Source organism: Poecilia mexicana, unplaced genomic scaffold (assembly GCF_051168715.1).
Source record: "Poecilia mexicana isolate PSO_F unplaced genomic scaffold, ASM5116871v1 scaffold_3, whole genome shotgun sequence".
Lineage (NCBI taxonomy): Eukaryota > Metazoa > Chordata > Actinopteri > Cyprinodontiformes > Poeciliidae > Poecilia > Poecilia mexicana.
In genome coordinates, this window is record NW_028263372.1 from 14,740,520 (window position 1) to 14,762,718 (window position 22,199).

The 22,199-nt window shown below is 41.3% G+C and overlaps 1 protein-coding gene across 1 annotated transcript in view; it reads left to right on the forward strand.

The window, feature by feature from the left end:
• The first annotated feature begins 432 nt into the window (after positions 1-432).
• Positions 433-22,199, forward strand: part of baz2ba (bromodomain adjacent to zinc finger domain, 2Ba) — a 72,365-nt gene continuing 50,598 nt past the window's right edge. The window contains exons 1-2 of the mRNA XM_088004212.1: positions 433-972; positions 16,033-16,075. The gene's annotated coding sequence lies outside the window, so the exon portion shown is untranslated. The remainder of the gene's footprint in view (positions 973-16,032; positions 16,076-22,199) is intronic.

The window sequence follows — 22,199 nt, forward strand, 5'->3', positions numbered from 1 at the left end:
AATTAGGCACAGATGGCTGTCTTTGCCAGGCAATGTATTGATCCCATCCCGAGGAGGAGCTGCCCCATTTCTGGTTTTGTTTCACAAAGTGCCCTTTAATTTGGAGCCACTGTGAGACCCATGTATTTGTTTGATCACACATCATGAGCTCAGATAGATAGATAGATAGATAGATAGATAGATAGATAGATGGATAGATAGAGAGGTGCATTGATGTCTTATTCAAAATTGATTTTATTTAAATACCAAAGACACCTATTCAACTAGAGCATAAAAACAGATATAATGTGGCACTAAAAACTTTTATTATTTCAATAAAATCATTTGAAAAAGAATCAAACTCAACTTCCAAAGCTTATTTTTTTTATTTGCTCTAAGTATAATTTGGAGAATTATTTTTTTTAAGTTGTTTTTTTTAAGTCAAATCATATTAATTACATATGCTAACAGTAAAAAAAAAAAAAGTTGTAACATCGATTCTATTTGTAGCTATTCTTATTTGTTTACAACAGAAGGGGAATGAGATGCGCCACAAAACAACATTCATAAATAAAAGTCACCGCCGCATCTCAGCCGGAGCCGTGCTGCAAAATGATAATGTCGCATTTAAAGTAATAACGGTCAATTACTGTATCCGCTCCTCTACTACGGCCGCTGCACAAATAATAAGTTTTCTTTGTGTGGCAGTAGTGAGCTGACGTCAGGTCGGTTCCTTGAAGTGGAGCTGAATAAACCTTGAGAAGAGTCTCCTTCAATCTGCTGTTAGTAACTAACACACACACTCACACACCGAGACTCAATTACTGCCCAATTCCCTTCTTTATCATTCGTCCCCGACCTCTTTCATAACCAAAACCGACCAAGGAAGGAAAAAAAGACACAAGAGAGGCGACAAGAAGAGCAAACCGAAGAGTTAGTTGATCTAAAGAAGCCGCACGCTGGAAATAAGTAAAGTGTCGAAACTAAAAAAAGGTAAGTGTTTTTTTTTCTTTTTTTTATTTCCCTGACGCTGTTTTCAAGACCATCACTGAAACAAGCTGTGAGCTCCGCTTTGAGAGCTGGCTTCGGTTTCTAATTTCTTCGCTTTTTTCAGCTTTTGTGGATACTTTGTTTTCTTGTTGCGAATGTAATTCATTCGGTCGGTGTGTCCGGTAGTCGTTAGCGGTACATTTGGTTGAAGTTTTTTCCCCCTTTAATCTGAAAACGGAGTGGGGTTTTTCTCCCTGAGTGGTGACCTGATAGTGGGAATCGTCTTTGTGTCCTTCTTTCCTTTCTTCCTCTCTCTCGCACCGTTCACTCCTGTGTGATAACTAGTTTTATCGTTGTGATTTTAAACTTTTTAAGCCTTTGTGGTGTCTTTGGTTTTTATCGGCAGTTTAAACGAGCCGTTCGGGGTGTTTTTAGTGCGTATTTTGAGCTGTAACCGTCAAAACGTAGAGCGAGAGAGAGAGACGGAGGGGGGTAACTGACTGGACTGCCGTTGGTCCTCGCTGTCCGTCCTTTAAAAATCCATCCACTTTAACAGTCCCTCGACTCGAAAATAAAACAATTTGCGACAAATTTATAAACATCCACATCAGTTTGGGTTAAGTTTAGACGTGTATTATTCATTTCTCTGTCCTGAGCGGGTCGGAGTTTGAGCTTTTTTTTCCGTGTTGTTGGCCAGGCTTCGCCGGGGTGCTGCTAATCGCGGTCGCTTCCTCAAACCGAGGCGTGCAGGCGAGCTAGCAGCCGCTTGGCTGAGTTGTTGAAATTTATCCCTTTGTGTATATTACAATATCCTCCATTTTTTTCTGCCCCCTCCAAAACAACAAGCCTCTCGCCATCTTGGTTGTTTTAAATTCGTTCCTCAAGCACCCCTGCCTTTCCTCCCCTCTCTCTCTCTTCACATACAAACACTTTTGACTACTTTAGTAGGAAATGGATCCACGTTTTTTTTTTTTTTTTAAGTTTTACCAAAGTTTTTGACGCGCTGTAGAGAAGCGAGAGACAGAGTAAAGGGTTTTATGAAGACGCTTTTGAAAGACATTCGTAACGTTAAATGCTCCAGAGACATAATTTAGAAGCTCGTTTGAGATTAAGGGGGGAAATGTTGATTTATAAACAAAATATGAAGTTATGTGTTTTCTGTCAAGATTGGAATATATGGCTAGGAAAGCTGAATATTGTCATAGTGTGACACGGTTATGTCAAATAAATTAATTCCTTATGTTTTAAACTCAAAACTGTTTTTCAGTTATATTAGCCGTGGCTTGTGTTTGCAGCTAAACATGAATGAATGGAGTAAGTAAGGAAGGAATGAGGAAAGGAAGGACTGATGTTAGCCTTAATTACCAAGAATGCAATTAAGAGTCAAAATAAAACACTTGATGTTAGGTCCTGAATAAACATCACTTTGATCACATTTCCTTTGAAATAAAAATACATTCAGCACATTTTTTCTTTTTTTTTTTAACAAATGACTAATTGGGAAATAGTTTAATATTTTATTTTAATTAAAAATCAACCACTTCTAACTCAGATCTTTGTACATGTCTTCTCATTGTAACAGCCTCTTTAGATGCCTTGGTACTTGTTTACACGTTTTCCAGACAGGACACTTGTCCTATTTATTTTCCGTCATTTTGCCTCACGCATGAGCTTAAGCCCTCCCCTAAGGTAGAGCCTGATCTCACCATCTTCTCTGTGTCCTATAAGCAGGGAAATAGGAGGAGGAGGGATGAAAACACACAGAACAAATGCTTTGAAATGGAAAATCTGATCATTTCACCTCCCACCTCTTTTGTTTGCCCGTTTATTGCTGCGAAGCCTGAGTGCAGAGGAGCAGATGTTTAGCCAAACATGAAGGCGCGGTGCCTCTGTCCTTATGGGGAATGGCTCTCGTTCCTCTCTCCGCTGCTGATGCATCGACATGACAGCTGCTTGATTTCATAGAGCTGCTAAGAAGCCATTAGTGGTGTCCGTGAATTGAAATAGAACGGTGTCTTCAACTTTCCTATCTCTCGCGCAACTATCTCTTTTAGCGATTTTTATTTTGGGGAGATCTGTTTATGAATGTTTGCGTGTTTTGACATACACTTGCATGTGCGCGCAAGTGCTGCAGCTGAGCACACAGACCTGCAAGAAGTGCTAATATATTTGCGCAGTGTGTTTTCTCATAATTAAGAGAGATTGCACAAGAGCAAAAGTGAAAAAGGGGAACAAATCTGTCAGAATTTGTTTGCCATGTTGGTTTGAAATGAAAGCACACTGTGCTACCTCAAGCACACTCAAATCAGAGAGAGATCCTTCCTCACCAGGCCAAGAAAAAACAGTCAACTCTCTGCTGGAGTTTTATTTTCGCTTTTCTTCTCGTTCTCTCTATAAAATTGGAACTGTTGTTTTTGAGGAGATAAAGGGAGACTTCCGCTTGACTTGAACATTTAGGAATTAAGGATAGACATTGTTAAGCCCCATTTGCATGTCTACTAGAATCACAGCAAACCGTTGCTATTGACTAAGCTGATTAGGTGAAATTAGGTTCACGAGCTCTATGTGTAGGGGTGCTGAATCTGACAGAACTTGGACAGCTTTTGAGAAGGCAATCCCATGTGCACACAGGCTTGGATTCTCTTTAATCCTCTACTATTGAATATAAGGTTTTTTTTTTGTTTTTTTTTCTATAGAGGAACCCCTTAGTTTATCTTCTTTAAAAAAAGGAACTAAAATGGGGTTCATTAGGTGTGTATGATACAGTATAGTGATAATCAGTTTGAGGCAACGTTTGCTATACTTTCATTTTATAATTAAAACATTTTCACTTTGCACTATACCTGAAAACATCAGATAATTATCAATTAGTTTTTTTTTCCCACAGTAACATACATACAATAAATATGTCATCCATCCATTTGAACATTAATAAGTGTATCCTACAGGTTAAACTTGATTCCCCCGTTGCTGAGATTTAAGAACAAATAAAATCCATTTGTGAAATGGATCTAAAGCCTTGCTGTCATCTCAACTGATAACAGAGGGAAAAGAAGGTTGTAAAACCTTAATCACTGATTAAGCCATGTTTGAGTGCATCTGCATCAATGACCACCATTACATCAATTATAGTACATAGTAACTATATAAATTTAACCTTTTTATGTCAGTATTGTCAAACCATGATTTGAGAGTATTTTAATTTTAATCCCAATTCCTTCCAATAAGCTTCACACTAATTAGGTCCATAACTAACTATATAACTCTACATTATAGTTAAATTGTGTCTTGTACTTATTTGTGACAAAATGTCTCATCCCAGTCTGTGATTTGGTTAAGGTTGTTAAAGGGCCAATCAATAAAGAAAGAAAACAGAGTGTTTGCATCTGTACACGCATATACAAACATGTAACTCTGCGTCTTGCTCTGTGATAAAGTCTAGCCTAGAGTTGCACAAAACGCCGAATCACAATTGACGATGTCAACGTGTGCAATATTGCAACTGGAGAAGACTCTTTGGTTGCAGTACTGCAATGTTTTAGGTGTCATTTAATAATTGCCCATTATCTCCCCATTTTCTTCACACTCGGCTTCTAGATTTTCTGAGCTCCAAGTAGTAAAAAAACAAGAAGAATGCGCTTTGAAGTCAAAATTCCCACCAGCAAATCTGACATCATCTCACTCTTCAGTATCCAAGGTGGCCTGGTAGCCATACTGGATACTGACCTCAAGCCTGCTTGCATTGTGAAAGTTACAGACTATTTTATGGCACTTTGTACTGTGATTTGTACCTAATTAGACCAAAGGCACATGTTAATGTTAAATGTCTTGTGGATATGTCCCTTTAGTGTTCAAATGCTTAAAATTGAGGGAAACAACAGCAAATCCACTTGTTTTCTGACTAGCAACTATCAGCTTGGGTGTGAAGTTGTTCCCAGCTCAGAAGTCCGATGTCCAAGACGCAGAATAAAAGCCTGATGCCGATAATATATTTATCAACTTGGGTTGACTTTTTACATCCTTTACAACCACATCTGATTTAGATGGTAGTGACCAAGCTATTAAACCCCAAGGACATTTTTGCGATGATAAAAAAAAAATAAAAAAAAAAGAGCAGAGAGGAAAATATAGGCTAATCACAGTCAATATAAGCTCAGAAATATCCCTATTAATATCACCACTTTTTTTCCTTTTATCATGTCGCCCTTCTCTGCCTTTAAAAAAAAATCCATGGCCCTAATGCTTTTATGTTATGTTTAGTCACTGATTAATGAGACGTTGCAAATAATAATAAATTATCGAGAATAAAAGCCATCTGGTTGCACTGCCAAATCTGTGTATGTTAGTGGTGATTCAGAGCTGTGAAATTTAGAGAGGAAGTGGAGATCTGCTTATTGTTAACCAAATGACTCAAGAAACTCATGTTAGACAGAGCTCTGGTCAGATTTCTTCATCTCTCGCCATCCGGATGTCGTTTACAAATTAAAGCGCAAGCGTATATTCAGAAAACAATAAGGACAGATGAAATGGCATGTCAGAAAATTGATTACTATAACAGATGTGATAGAGGTATGGATTAATTCTGTAACAGCTGATTGGTTCTTTGTGGAAGAGTACTGTTTCATCTAATAAACTAAGAGCTTTATAAGTTTGATAATGTTTGACAGTACTGATTCAAGTCACACGCCTGTGTGTCTGTCTTTGTCATTCGCCGTGTGCTGCATGTTCCAGGCTCGCTTACATACACATTCACAGGGCTTTGCATGTTGACATCCTTCCTGCTGGAAAGTTAGTTAGATCTCAGATGATCTGACTAACCTCATGTTACCTTTCTATTTTGGTAACACTGCCTGCTCGCTGAATGTCCTGATAATCATCAGAGTACTCAAATAATTGTCTAAAGTGCATTCTTGGTGACAGCTGCTTTTAACGCCAGCCTTTTCAAATATTGTGGCTATCTCTGACCGCCACTGTTTGTACCCATCTGTGCACCGAGAAAGTGTAGCTCCGGTTTGAAAGCCTGGCTAATGAGATGGGGCACATATGCCTCCTGTTGTAGGAGCAAGTAAACAATCTCCACTGTTAATTAAGACTAAACAAATCAACACTCACTCGGTTTTCTCTGCATTTCTGCACGGATTACATATGGTGGATTAATTACTGAACAATAAGTGGTGGAAAGTGCGAGCGGGTCACCCTGCATTGACTTTCCGGAGACAGAACACAGAGCGGCCAAATTTGGGAGGGAAAGGCGATAAGCTGCTTCTTTGCTGTTCGTCCCGTGGGCCTCTATTTATCATTCAATGTGAGAATTTCCTTGATGAAAGTCAAGGTTGTTTGCACATTCTCCGTCTCGTTGGGATGCCTGCTTTTCCACCAGCAAGGTGAAAAGGTTGATTTATTTATTTATTTTTTTTCTCTTCCTCCTCCGAAGAGATACCTCGTTTGGAAAGTCCGTGCTAGTTTCTTATAATGAAGTCTCAAAAGGTCCTGATGATTTTTTTTTTTTCCACTTCAGGGCTGTTTTTTTGTTTTGTACATTGGGGTGGAGGTGAAAATACAAATGCGCTTCATGTTTTGCGGAGCCGTAGAACAGCGAGCGTGCTGGTCCTCATTATTCAGTACGGTTCTGTTGCATATTCATGTTTAAGTTGCCGCACCATGTGTGAGCTGGAGGCATCCATTTAATGTGGTCTGAGTGAAACGTAACACCGACATGACATGGCAACATTATGAAAGTCACTGGCATTTTTCTTCACGAAAGACAGTCATTTATTGTCTGTCGGTGTTAAGAGAACCAGCTGAATGAAGCTGAAACAGCAGAAACTTGAAGGTGTTGGGTTTTGTTTTCCTGTGAAAAACCACACAAGATGTTTACCGGCGTCTTTTGCTTTATCTGTCTTATCTGGCCACAGAAACTTGATTACAAGCATCAAGGTCTGAAGGACCTGCTATATAGTTTGACGTTTACCACACTGTGACATTCTCAATCTGTAGCAGAGGGGGCCTGTAAATATACATTTCTCCAGGACACTCTCGCTCTGGCTGTGCTCGAATAGGAGAGGAAATGAATGGAAAAGAAATAGGAAGGAGGTTTTGAATGGTGGAATGGGAAAGATATTGGTTTCTCTACTGGTGTTCCTCTTGGGTCAGTGGGGTTCTTGATGGAACTATAGAATAAGTTGATGCAGGCAGGCACGCTGCAAGCTTTGCTTGGCTTTAACAAATGCACACATAAACCTTGACACACACAGTGCTGTCAGAACACAGGCATTTATGCATGGGGACAGGAAACACACACTCATTTATACACTCACACGGATACACACAAATGCACGAGATTGCACCTCGACAGCCCCCGTTTATTGATCTTCTTCAGCATTAAAAATCTGGTCACTGCTGCCACAAAGGCTTTTTATTTTAGCTGCGCTGGCAAAGCTTGCTTCAAGCTAAGCCAGAATTTAAAATATTTAACTCCTACATAACACCCTAGAAAAGGACAAGGGTAAAAGCAAGCGCACGCAGTTTTAAAGTGCCAATAGGTGTAGCTGCTCGGAACCGTCATGTGAACCGTGGTGATAAAATCCCATCCCAGTTTATTAGCCGTGTAAACTCACAGCTTTGCATCTATAAAAGTTTCAGTTGGAGATGTGTTGTGATTCTAAATTCAACCTAACTCACTATTCACTAACATGGCCTTACCTTGTTTGTATCATTCGTGCTGATTTGCCGGTTGTCAGTGGATTAGTCATGACTGTGCCTGGGACAAGCTGCTGTTTTTAGCATATTAAGGTTAAAAAAGGATACTCATGTGCAGAGAGGCAACTTGCAGTGTTTAATCCACACAAGCCCTGTGAGCACATGCTTTTACAGTAACTCTTATCTCTCTGTAAGTACATTGCCTTACGCTTTCTCCGGTCTCAGTGCATGCAAAGCAATGTATCAAGAATATTTCCCCTTTTTCTTCTTGGGAAATTTTCAGTTTTCAGTTAGCACCAGGTGGCAAAGAGGAAATGGTCCGACCAGCTCTGTTTAAACTCCATTTCGAAATAATCTGTCCTGAAAAGGTCAAAGCACATCTCAGTGATTTCAAAATGCTTCTGCGTTGTAGTGGAAATGTGCATTGCATGAACATTACTTATTAAATGCACCAGCAGGCGACCTAAGCGCGAGGCTCTCCTCGTCCCAGTCGAACCTGCTGCTTGCTGTTGTTTTTCTCCTGTCCAGCTCTGAAAGCTTAGCCCCGCTCCGTCTGTGGCATTGTGCTGCCTTCTCCCTCTCTGTATGTCTGTCTGCCCGTCCTTCTGCCTTGCTGTCTGTCTCTCTGTTGCGCTTGTGCTCGCTCTTTCTGAACGATGACACTGAGAGACAGCTGTAACGTGAGACGCCTCTCGATCCTGGCAGGGGCTTCGAAAGCTGAGGCAGAAGGGAGGGAGAGGGCCTTTATGTGAGACTGGGGGTGCTGACCTCCCCTCATTCCCCTTCTCTCTTTCTCCTCCTTTTTTCTCCCTCCTTCTGTGTCCGTTTGCATACTATATCCTCCCCCCACCAACAGAAGCCAAGACAGCACTCTTGCGAAGTGAAACAAGGAGAGAGTTTAGCCATATTGAAAATCTGATGGATGACATTGCGTGTTTTGTCCATTTGGTACCACTTTAATCCCCAGCATCTCTCCCATCGTTAGATTACATCGGATGAACTGAAGTTGTGTTGTCTAGAGTGACTTGTGTTTGTGATCCGTTTGAGGACATGTTTTCTTTGTGTGTGTGCATGTAGACGGAAACATCTCTGGACTCTAGGCTACGGTTGCTAAATCCTGTGCGAGAGCTCCCATGTGTAATCCAAACATTTAGAGCTAATTTAAGCATGCAGGCAGAAGCAGCATCCTTTAAGAAACAACAGCTCCCCTCCCTCTGCAACCTCCACTCTGTGTGTGTGCATGTCACGCACATATGTGTGTGTTTGTGTGTGCGTGCGCGCGCGCGTGTGTGTGTGTGTGTGTGTGTGTGTGGATGTCTTGTTGTCGCTGGAGGGAAATGAAAGTACTCAATCACTCACCTGTCAGAGTACTTCAAAATCCGCCCATAACACACTGGCGCGCGCGCACTCCCGCACACGGACACATATGTGCATACACTCTCGCCCCTGAGGGTTTGACAGGACTGGCCCTTTATTGACTCCCTTGATCAAGGAGACAGCAGATCCATTTAATAGAAGCTCCACACACACACAGGGGCTGAAATCAAAGTGGATTCACATCTGCTCTCCACACAGCTCCACTATATCCTTTTTTTTCCTCTCTTGTACGGCAGAGCTGCTCATCATTTAAAAAATGGCTGCTTTGATGGGTGTTGAGCTAAATTTTCTGAGCCAGTACCAATAGACGTCATAACGTTGCTCACTGCATGTAAAGCCAACAGTTTCTGCACCGGGTATGCCATAACAGCTCTGATTCGCCTCTTCACCCCGTCTTGGGGTATTGCTCACAGTGCAGTGTAATAATGTCATGATACAAACCCAGCAGGGGTTATAGGCCTGTTCCATTGGCTCTGGCCCTTCTCTTCCCAGTTGGCTACAGTTTGCGCTGAGTGTTCTGGAAGGCCACTTAGCTAAGAGGCTGCTGATAGTAGATGTGACAGCTGTGCTGGTCATGGCTACCCTGACCTTCACACGTCATCGTGACGGTCCATCAAGGCTGTAATGATACTCTGAACCTATTGTGTACTCCTGTGTTGGCCTAATTGTCCGCACTGGTGATTATGTGGCCACATATGCTACTGATACTGCCATCAAAATGAAACTGCAAACAGATACAAACAAGGCCAAGTTGGCTATTTACAGATTCATGTGGCAAAGAGAAGGAAGAAATAAATGTGGATTGCTCAGTGTGGCTATAGGCTCCCTGCCAGTAAAAGAAAAGATATAATGGCAACTCAGAAACATGCATACGCACAGACTAAAGAAAGAAGCACACAATCAGGCCTGGTATTTTATATATTTTCTACCTCTCACAAATGGATCGCACTAATGCTCGGAGCTTTTCACCGGTCTCAAAGCGCTTTACTTCAGCGCATGGTGGTAACGCGTTCCCTTGAGATGGCACTAGCTCCATCAAGTCAAGGAAGAAACCATTTAGCAGAATGACAAACACACACATACATTCAAGCAACACGGCACCAGGAGGCTGGGAGGATTTGGATTGCACTTAGACAAACGTTTCTCACACAAGTTCTTTATTCCTCCTCTACGCTCCCCTTCTTTTGCCCCGAACATACACTTTCTCGCACACAAAAGTACTTGCACAGAGATTCCATTTTGTCAGCTTTCAGCCCCAGATCATGTAACGATAAAAGATGCTGCCCTGCAGTTAGACACTGCCAGTAAATCACAGGGCAAAGAAAGCTGGGAGAAGCACTTATTTTTAAGCAGCATGAGAGACCACACTGGGGCTGGGGTTGGATGGGAGGAGGTGGGGGGGGGTGGAGGTTGAGACAGATAGGGTAAGACAGAGGGAGAGAAAGAGAGAGGCAGAGAGAGCTTCTTTGTGCACTGTGTACTGGCATTGTGTGTGATGAAGAGATGAATCACAGCTATTTAGGGATTGGTTTCCTGCAACTGATTGTGTGACGACTTGGTGGCGGACAGACTGTCAAGACTTGCCTGTTTTGTTCAAGGGGCTTCAGGAAAATGTCTGCAGCCAAGTCTCGCCTAACTCACTCCCACAGGCACCGGTGTGCTAGAGATCAGCAGAGACAACAGAGACAAACACCTCAGTGGTGTCGCTCCTCTAACAGGGCATCAAATATTAAAGTGAAATAGATTTTAGGCTAATCTCAATATGTGTATTTCCAGAGTACACTTGTTATCCATTTTCCTACAGCAAATAGAGTTTTCAAAGTCTTTTTCTTTCTTTCTTTCTTTCTTTCTTTCTTTCTTTCTTTCTTTCTTTCTTTCTTTCTTTCTTTCTTTCTTTCTTTCTTTCTTTCTTTCTTTCTTTCTTTCTTTCTTTCTTTCTCTCTTTCTTTCTCTCTCTCTCTCTCTTCCCCTCTCTTTGCTTTGTGGTTGGTACAAAATTGTGACCCATGTGTTTACCACTGTGCGGATGTCAGTGAGCTGCTGTATGTATCTGAACAGCAAAGTCAACATCTGTTCATCTGAGGAAGCAGTGGTGGTAGATTAGGAAACCCAAACAAGACAATCCAGGCAGACGTTACAGCAGTTAGATTGCACATTGCCCATGTGCAAGCATGCCTGAAGTATGAAATAATAATAGCTTTGCAGGTAATTCCTGCTCTTTTTTTTCTCTCCTCTTCATGTTATTCAAATGAAAATTACTAGGTAAAGATGGCTGTAATTAACACATTTTCTGGACATCTATTCAAAAATTATGAAATAAAACTGAATCACACTGATGTCATTTCAACACAGTAATGTGAAAGATATTTAAAGGCAGAAGAGGTAATGAAAATAAGTTAATATTTTTGCCTACTCATATTGTCTACACCTCCCAAAGTTATGAACTCAGTGCATAGAAGATGCAAGTTGTAACAACTCTTAAGGTCCACCAACCACTATCTACAGAGCATTCAGATCAAACACGCCCCAGAGATTAAATAACTTGGCTGAAAATAAAAAGTAAAGTAAATAAATAAAGTAAGCTTCAACAGCTGACATACTCTGCTGAACATATCCTCAGCATTTGTGTCCCTTCGTGGAGGAGCTCTAGCATTCCTCTCACCCAAAGTTTTGCCCTCTTCTGCAGTCTGATATTGCCGATCTTCCTTTACAAATCTGAGACCTGGACACTTTCAAAACAATAAATTAATAAACTACAAGTTTTTAAAGACGGTGTCTATGTCAGACTGTTGTCTTTTTCTTAGAGCAATGCTGAGAGGAGGTTCAGAAATGCAGACTGCAGAAGTTCAACTTATCCTGTGGAATGAACCCTGATCAATTCCTGCACCGTCTTGTGGTGCAAGTGAGCCGTGCACTGGAGAGTCCAAAGTGATGCCAGAGAGAAGACATAAGCAGAACTAATTTTGGATGCCATCTAGGACTGCTCAGATATGAAAGAAAAAAAGAAAATGTTAGTCAGTATTGAAAACAAAATTATTTCAAATGCTTTCTAGTTGAGTTGGAAAAACAATGTATTTGTTGCACTGGAGGAGCAGTTATTTAGCCTGAATATAAGGCTGTGTGACATGTCACATATATTTGAGGTATTATGCTTTGTTCCCATGTGCGGATGTCTAAAACAACGACATTGTGACTTTTCGGCACTTTTCGAGTATGAGTTTCCCTAGCAGCTATTATCCGTCTGTGTATCCTGTTGCTCGAAGCTATTTTTTTCTTAGCACTCCTGAAAGCATCACTCCCCCATCTCCAAACCATGGCAGAAAACTCCAGAGTTTATAGATTGTATACCAGGTTGTGATGAGGAAACACGGCAACACCATCAAAAATGCCAACAGCTCAACAAGAGTTCCCACGTTTTGAGTGTCAAAGGTGTTGAATTAATAGTTTATTAAAAAAGACAGCTGTGGATGAAGAAGCGGTGATATGAAAGAAATGTTGAACATAAAGAGCCTTTAGCGCAAAGCCAGCCTGGATGAGAGATTTTAACAACCCAGATTTGACAAAACCACAGAAAGTTACTATTTAGCAAGCTACAGTTTTCCTGATAATCTACAACATGTGAATAGTTTGACTCTAAGTAATTTTCCAGCTTTTACTGGGATTTCTGCAGTTGCCTTAAACACTCATTATTTAAGTCCCTAGTCATATTGCACACTACTTTAATTCTGAACAAAAACATGCTGTGTGTTAACGGGCTGCTGTTCTAATCACTCCCTTCTGAACAGCGTTCTGATGTGTTGGTGCTCGGCTTGCGTCTGCAATACTTTACTGTGTCAGTTATTGTGGTTTAGTTGTTTTTATTTTATTTATTTACTATTTTTTTAAGCAATTTTTTATTTACTCTACTGTCATGGTTTGTTTGTAAAAGTACCATAGGCATAGATCATTTTTGGGAGCTTCCAGCCACGTTGTTGTGTATTAATTTTAAACTTAAAATAAATGTAGCATATGTTTGAAAAGCTGCTCTTTTAGTCACTGGTCGCTGTGCATTGTTCTCATGTCTCGGTGCTCCTAAATCTGCTAGTCTAGTGTGTCAGCCTTACCAAATTGATATCACTGTTTAGCATCATTGTAGTATAATATTTGGCCTCATGCAGTTATGGTTTCTTTTTGCAGATATGTTTACCAGGATTATGTACTTAAAAAAAAAAAAAAAAACAAACAACCAAAAAAACAAGCAGTAAAACTGTAGCTTTGTTTTGAAACTGGACTGGTTACAAAAAGGCTTCTACTGTTGGACTGTTTGGAAAGATAGCCGATAAATTTGGTGCTTTAGCCCTGATGTTGGAAGAAGAGTTTGTCTGACACAAACTCATTTTTTTCTTAGGGAACATCCAAAATATTCAAAAGAAAATGCAGCTTGGGAAGCTGAAATACCTAGATGCAATGCTATACTTGAGAAGCTATTGGCTGGCAGCCAATCCAGGAGCGCTACTCCTTTTCTAGATGTTAGACTGATTTTCTAGACTGTACTAGATGTTAGCGTCCGCTTTATTGCCAACACGGTTTCCACTCTGTGTATCAATGTAGATTAAGGTCTTTTTGGAGTTTGAACTATTAAAATAGGGAGTTCGAAGTGTTTTTAGAGGGGGGTCTCAAGTATTTGCAGATTTCAGCTATTGGTGGGAGGATGTGGTCCCTAACCCCATTGAATACCGTGAGGTTCACTGTTGACGCTTTCTCTATTTATTGCTAACTGATCTCTCCATATTTACATTTCAGATAGTTGGACAGGTTAATTGTGTTGCTGAGTGGTGCAGACACCACCGAGGCAATGATGTATCAAATTGGAGACAGAAAAAAAATAGCCATACTTGCAAAGCACAACATGGCATGATAATAATAATAATAATAATAATAATAATAATAATAATAATAATAATAATAATAATATAAAAAAATTCAGTCTTGACTCTTATGTTGTCTTCATGATTGCTTAAGTCAACATTGACCTTGAAAGATAAATTCAAATAAATAACCACCCTGGCTCCTTACCATGAATAATAAAGTAACTTTGTGTGGCCTCCAAAACATGACTACCATTTTTGCCTTTCTGATAATTCTAAAATAATATTTTCCGTTTGATGTTCTTGTTCCAGTTTTATTGCGTCCTTATTGTGTTATGCAATGGTCTTTAAAGCTTTCATACGTCACACTTTGATCAAACGATTGTTTCATTTCTTGTTTCAAGTGTTGGATTGTCAGTTGGAGTAAACCAAGCCAAATATTGAAGTAAATGTGAATCATTCCTTGAGTATGAAATAATTGTTAGTTGCAGCCTAACCACACCACTATGATTCATACAGACGTTTTTATTGAATAAGGGTGCAGGAAAAAGTGTGTGTGTGTGTTTTATGTGTGTTTTTTTTAGCCATGTGCTATTGATGTAAAAACCGCTAAGATCTAACAGTAAAATGAGGTTAATAGACTAACAGCCTGATTCTCAGTCAGGCAAATGATGGCAGACAGCATTGGCTTTCTGATCCAGTGTAATTCACCTGCCTCATGGCTGGCAAATCACATTCAGTGCTGAAGTCCTATGAGCAGAGGATCCTTTAATCATCAGCTAATAGGCCTTTATGAAAAAGCTGAAGATGAATTCAGCCTACCTGGCTCTCTGTTGTCATTATCACGGCGATGAGTTATCAAAGTGTTTGTGTGTGCCTGGAGCCTTGGTGTGTGTGTGTGTGTGTGTATGGGTGCGTGTGCGTGCGCATGTGTGTTTGTGTGTCTGCGTAGATAATGTAGGAAGCCATTACAGTTAGAGTCTGATCAGTTTAGGCAATATCAATACAGCCAGAATAGCGTCTGATGAAGTGATCTGTGATGGTATATGTGTGCTGGATGATGAGCCTCAGACAGCCGGCATGGCTGGAGGCCATTGGGGCCGACAGAATCATTTAGAACTCTTCAGATCTGTTTCTGTTTATTTTAATAAAAAACAAAAACAAAAAACAAACAAACAAACAAACAAAAAAAAAAACAAAGTGTGAACATAAACTTTAGTTTTTCAACAGATTTCCATGACTGTAGTATCTGTGCCCAGTCGTGCTAAGACAACATTCGCAAGGCTCGGCTTTGTTGCTGCTGACCAGATGGATGTGTTTACAGACAACAAAACCTTGTTAGATAGCTACCCACACACGCTACAACACCGCTCTTGTGTTGCTGTCGTCTGGAAGTGTTTGCGCTGCTTCTCTGATGCCCCCTGGTTGTATATGAGGAGACCCGGTTTTTGTAGCTGTTGCGTTTTTAACACTAACCTAACCTTTTTCACCCACTTCATAAATGAAAGTTGAAGTAATAGTAGTCTAAATGGAAGTTTTAAAATCTTTGTGTGCGTTTGACTGCTGTATATACAAAGCAGGGTGGTGTCTGTTATGGTGAGCTGCTTAGATTAGGCTCAGGCTCTAAGTGCAGAGGAGGGCCTCGCAGACAATGCATGAAAGCTGGGCGTGAGAACGCCGGTAAGGCTTGGTTCTCTGCAAGAACTGTCTTGTGTTTAGGGAAAATATCCTCACACTCACAGCTCCAATGTCTAGATCCATTTCTAGCAAACAGGTTTTGCAAGAAAAGGGCTCAGGGAGACAGAGAGACTTTTTCTGGGTGTGAATGTGTTTTTGAGCGTGCAAGAGTGTTTAAGGGTAGCCACAGCTGCATGTGTGTGGGTTCTTTTTCTTTTTTTAATATTTTTTTTCAAGCATCACTGTATTTCTGGCTTCATGTGCCTGAAAACCACAAATACAAAGATGTGTAGCTGCAAGATTGGTGTACAGGCTGGTTTCAGGAGGTTCACCCTGTTTTTTTTTTTTTTTTGTCAGCGTAATGAAACCGTATAAAACCAAAGCATGTTTTAGAGATCTCATACCTCAAATTTGGTGATTTAACCTGAACTTAAGTGAGCGTTTGTTTCCCCCTTTTCTCCAGGTGGTACAGCAGTTATGTCAAAGAGCTGAAGACATCTCTAACAGTGAGTACAAGCTCTTGTTTTTTTCTGGCTTTGCCCTCCGCTGCATGTATGTCTGTGTGTTGCAAAACAGTCGATGCGTGACTTTTTGAAATGCATATTGTCACACACTTCTGCTTTTACTGTTCTTTTTTTTCTTTTCGTGGCATGTCAGAACAAACTTGCCGACTCCTCCAGTTTCAGGCCTTATTTGATTTTCATTCATTCAGTGAAAGAGGATGTTTTTTTTTTTCTTCTTCCCCAATTAAATTTAACAAGAGCCCCTTGAAAAGCAGTTGTTATGATTACATTACAAATTCGGGGTTCATTCAGTGAATCAAGCAATTAATTAGATTTCCTCCATTCTAATCAGAATATTTGTGTGAAACGTAGGAGCCTAATAAACATTCTTTGAGTTTGCTATCTGTTCATACCCAACACTGAATGTAAATGGCTGTTAACTGAGCCTGACAGCGCTTCGGGGTTGGGATTCTGCAATTGTGCAGAGTTGTTTATGTGGATTGTTATATGCAGCTTTAATTCTCTCCTTTCTCCGAAGCGCTCCTTCTTTTCTTCTCCGTTTTTCTCACTCTCTGTTTGTGAACGCAAGCAGTACTCAGGGGTGCGGCTGCATCCTCAAGGCTTCAGTTCATACACATACACACACACACACACACACACACACACACACACACACACACACTCATCAAGGTGGCAGGTTTTTTTGTTCCACACACACAGACAATGACTTGCACTTTCCTTCCCTGCATCACTCGAAGGCCCCCGTGCCGATGAGTGTGTCATCAGATCAAATGGGATCTTTTATAAGAAGGTTTTCTGTGAATGTGGAGCTCAGGGAAATACTTGTTTCACATGTGACTGTCTCTTTTTTAGCCCAGTGTGTTGCCAGACCTGATTCTATCAGGTCTAACGTTACCGCTTCATCTCTCCTGATGAATGATACATTACACCCTCTTCTCCCCCACGCAGGTTGGTGCGGGCAGGTTGTATCATTTGTGATAAGTATTGACGAATCCTCTCCTGGGGAATCAATTTGGAGTGGGGGGGGGGGGAGGGGGAGGATAAGGGGGTTTGTATCCTCGTCGTTCAACCCCCACAGCTGGCTGTTCCTAACCACCGCCTTGGCTGCCTGACTCTTCCTGCAGCCCCATGGAGAACAAGCACAGCGGAGCACAGGGAAAGATGGAGCTCATCCAAACAGCTATGGTGTAATTAGCTGACATTTGTTGCTTGGAAGACAAGAGAAGGGGAAAAAAACAAACAAAAAAAAAAAACGAAGGAGCTGCTCGACTCAAACACCCAAAGGAATATGCAAATGTTGAAAGAGAGGGAGAGAAAATAGAAAAAAAAGAAATGTGTTTAATGGCACAGAGATATAAACTATTCATACGTGATGGTGTGTGTAATTTTGTGTGTTATGAACCCATTGAACTTTGCGTGAGTGGTTGCACTTGTGCCTTTTAACCCAACGTGATGAACTCCTGGTCTTTAACTATGCGGAGATAAAAATGATGCTTTCCTTCTCTGCTGTTTAGCGTTCTTGCTTTGCAGAGCATGTCTCAAGGCTTTTCAGCCACCTCAGCAAGGCATTACACAACAGAGCTACACAGTACCCACATGAAGAAGCATCCATCCACAGCCGGGATGATACTTCGGTTCCAGGAAAAAAAGAAGAAAAAAAAAATGCTCGTCGTACGAATGTGCAGCGTCGGTGTGTCAGTGCATGTCTGTGCATTTAAGGAAGGGCGCTGTAATACAGGCGCTGCAATGCTCACGCAGGCCCATCTGCTTGATCCGAGCTGGAAATGCAATGCTGTTTAATGGCAAAACACTGAGTGGCAGGGAGGTGTGCAGAGAAGGGAGGAGTGTGTGTGTGTGTGTGTGTGTGTGTGTGTGTGTGTGTGTGTGTGTGTGTGTGTGTGTGTGTGTGTGTGTGTGTTTTTCTCTCTCTCTGTGTCTAAGTGAGTGAGGGTGTGAGTGTGAAATAGAGAGGAATAAAGGGAGAGGGAGAAGGAGAGAGAAAAACATCTCGAAGGTCAGGAGCAGCGGGCGGCCGTAGGGGAGAGACACGTGAGACGGAGATAGTCTTGCGTCAGCCCCACAGCAGTCCGACTCTTATGTGTGTGTGTATCTCCTGTGGGGCCAGCATTTCCATCTGCATTGTACCGTGTGTTACAACAGAGGAAGATGCCTGTTTCTATTCTGATAGATGGACAAATGGATGAATAGATAGATAGATAGATAGATAGATAGATAGATAGATAGATAGATAGATAGATAGATAGATAGATAGATAGATAGATAGATAGATAGATAGATAGATAGATAGATAGATAGATGTGTTAATTGTTACTTGGAATTACTTGCATGCAGTCAGTCATTGAGCTATGGATAATTTTTTTTACATGGTTCTTTTGACAGTGGAAGGGGAAATTACACCTTCTAGCCTGAGGGGAAAGAATTTGTGTCTCGCTGCCTGTCACAAAACCTGAATAATGTTTCATCAATCCCAGCAACTACTATCATTTTTCAGCACTTATTCATGAGCCCCCTTTGTTTCTCACTGTGCACTTTTTTTTTCTTCCCCCATGCCCTTTAAACCGGTGCTCTGTTAGATCAGGGAAGTGTTAGAGATAACGCTTAAACATTTAGTACTTTGTACTTGCCTCGGAGCTAAGATTGTTAAAAAGCTACTCCGAGCTTGTCCTCGGGATAGGGAGGCGTGTTGATTCAGCAGGCGCGCTCCAGCTTCACTTTTTGGGCTTTACCCGTCTACAGCTTTGTGTCACTTGCACTCCCACTCATGTTCGCTTCGCTTTCACACAGAAAGCTCTGGCCGTACCACTCCTGCCTCCCCTCGGCCCGCACCGTCTCGACAGGATTTAGTTCTGTAGGGAGACTTTTGATTCACCCCCACCGCCAAAACGGCCTCTGCTCTCCTCGTCTCCATGCAGCACGGGGTGAGGCTGCTCCTTTTACAGACCCTTGTGCCATGAATCACTGCTCGCACCCAGGGAGCCTCAGTCCACTGAGGGCCTGCCTGCCCAGACTATAATGTGTGTGGTCATGAGGGGGCCATTTTGAATGGAGTCCAGACAAAACAGGAGCTAAAGAACCCAAGCTGTGAGCTTTCTCATGGAGGGCAACAGCAGGAGTGGCGTGTGTGTTTCTCTGTTTGTGTATGCTTGTGTGTGTGTGTTTTCATGTGTTTCCTGTATCAAAGGTGAGATGTTGGACTTACAATGCCTGGGTCTGGTCATTGTAATACAACATAATTGTATACCAGTAATTTATGAAACGTTAGGAGAAGCCCTCCAAACCTGATACTGCACAAACCTTTGAGCTGAGCACAGATGCGGTTTGCAATTTGAAATGCTCAGACTCTGTGCTGATGTCTGTTTGGCTGTGAGGTTTAAAAACAAGAAGTTATTCAGTGTAAGCAGCAAGCTACAGATAACATCAGTATCACCCAGAGGGAAGTAATGGTGCTTTTTTTTTTTGGGTTCTTTTTCCTCCAGGTTATCAGTTTTAAATCTGTTGCTCTGTCATGTTTTTTGGAGATGTTGTTGTCGTCGCTAAAAATTTTATGTATAATTTTTTGTGCCTGATTGATAAATTTGTGATTCATCAATCAGACTTTTAACCGGCCAGTACCCATTTCCAGTTGACTTTGATGTGTGATCCGCCATTTCGTTTTGTTGTATTTGTACAATTAAATGTAGGATCCATTTGCTCCTTTCATCATTTCCACCCAGCTTTGCATCTTAAACTTTGTCTTTTAGTCTCTTCGTGCTTTCATTTTGGACCTGTAAACAAACAGCCCATGTTTGTTTACATGTAACATGTTGGTTTTCTTTACCAACATATATTTTCATGAATAATAAAGATATTTCATCATACAAAACAATCAAATATAATGTGTAATTTAATTGAATGTTAATCTCTAAAAAAAATCGTATTACACTATAATTCCGTTGTGATCCCCATTTTGACCAGTTAAGATAAATTATAAATCAGAACATCTCCATTAAACCAAAATGTGACAAAATGTTCAACAAATTAACAAACCGTTACGATCAAAGAAAAAATGGCTGCAAGTTCCTTGACAGAGAGAGTTTGGACTTTGGGACATGTTTATTATATGATTGGGTTATCGCCTTTACTGATATATGCAGTTTATTGCTGGTAGCAGAACATTGCTGCAAAACTGAGATTTGTAAGAATCACATCTTTAGGGAAAAAGTAAAAAAAAAAAAAAAAAAAAAAAAAAATATATATATATATATATATATATATATATATATATATATATATATCTTCTATACAGCATGTATATAATCTTCTAGTGTCCAAATCTTTTTCTACATCAATCTCTTTTTCTACATCAATCCAATTCATAACAAAACCTTTCAAAGTCTGATTTAAATGTGGTTGAGTACTGTTCAGTTCAATCAAATTACAACCCAATTCTATTGATAAAAAGTCTGACTAAAGAATAATGTGGTAATATGACTTGATTAGTAGAATAAAATGTTCGAAATAATCACCATGTTGGCATACAGTATGAGTATTACTCTCCTATTAGGGCTATTTATGGGGATTATTTAGCAGACCATGCTCAAACATTTTCTCTCGTTCTCTTGTTCTCTCAATCTGTCACACACTCAACCACACACACACACGCACACCCACAAGATGCCAGCTGTTGGCCCATGAAAGTCCCTCGGTTTATTGGGTCTGTCTGCTACCTTTATGGCCGAACCACATCTCTCCAACTGTCTTTATTCCCTTGCCTCTCATTCAGACATGGACCTTGTTTCTTGACATCCTCTGTAGCTTCCTGCCCCCCTTATCTCCCTCTTTAGGTCTTATTTCCTCCTCCCTGACTTCAAACACACACACCAAACAAATATTACTCTGCTGCGATCGTGGTTTTGCCTGTAAAACGTGAATGTTGCTCCAAGCGGTTGGTCCCCACAGGGCCCTGCGCGTCTCGGGGGCCGGTCGGACGGGCCCGGGTTGTAACCTGGATACAGCTGCAAACCAGAGGAGCCATTAACAGTGCCGGGAGGCCCCCAGCTCCCAGTGAGAGCTCATTACTGTTTCTGTGCAGTCACACTCCTCCTATGAAACGCAGCAGTGTGTCTGGTGAAACTAGCCAGGACACTGAGCCTCGGGGAAACTATTACGCCTTGATTTGATGAGAAAGAGAAAAGAGAGAGAGAGAGAGAGAGTGGGAGAAGAGAAAGAACTGGTAGAGGGAAGGTTCGTCAAAACAGGAAAAACGAATACCAAGAATGATATTAATCATTAAACACATCCAGCTTTCCATGAACTGTACTGTGAAAGTGTGAGTATCTGTGTTTATTGGATGTGATTTACTCTGTTCGGTGTGTTTGTGTGTATGTGTGTGCTCTCTGAGGCCCAGTTCAGCTGTTTGTTCTGCTGTGCAGATGGCTGAGTTGGGGCCTGGTGAATGAGATACCCTTTTTTTTCCTCTTCTGTATCTTAATCGGTCATCCTTCTCTTCCCTTTTCTTTTCCTTTCTTTTCCTTCCCTTTCTTGTTCCTTTCATTTCCTTGATACCTATTCCTGCTAAGTTTCATTTACCAGCTACATCTCTGGCTGCCTCCTCTCTTTCATCACTGCATCTGCTGAGGGCCATCTTGGGCAAAAGAGAGTTTTGCACCACTCTATTTTCCTCTCTCCTTTCCCTCCTTCTTTATGCGCCTCTCAGGCCTCAGTGCGGCAGCTCTACGCTGTGGCTTTGGAATGAAATGTCTCTTAACCGAGCCATGTGCCCCGGAGCTACGGTAATTGCAGGTGAAATTCAGCTTCCTCTTTAAAATGCCATCTCTCATTTCCAGTTACCGGCCCCCCTCCGTATCTCTCCCTCTTTCTCCCCCCATATCCCCCCTACTTCTTGCTCCTGCTCTTCTCTCCCTCTGGCTGTCTTTCACAGGCGTGTGAATCCCTCAGCCCCTGTCGCGTCTCTCTGCCCCAACAGACACTCCCACAATGCACAGCGCTGATGGTTGCACAGTGATATCAGCCATGCAGAGGGAAGGGAGGGCCGCTGCATAGACACACTCAATATGTGTGTTTGTGTTTGTGTTTGTGTTTGAGC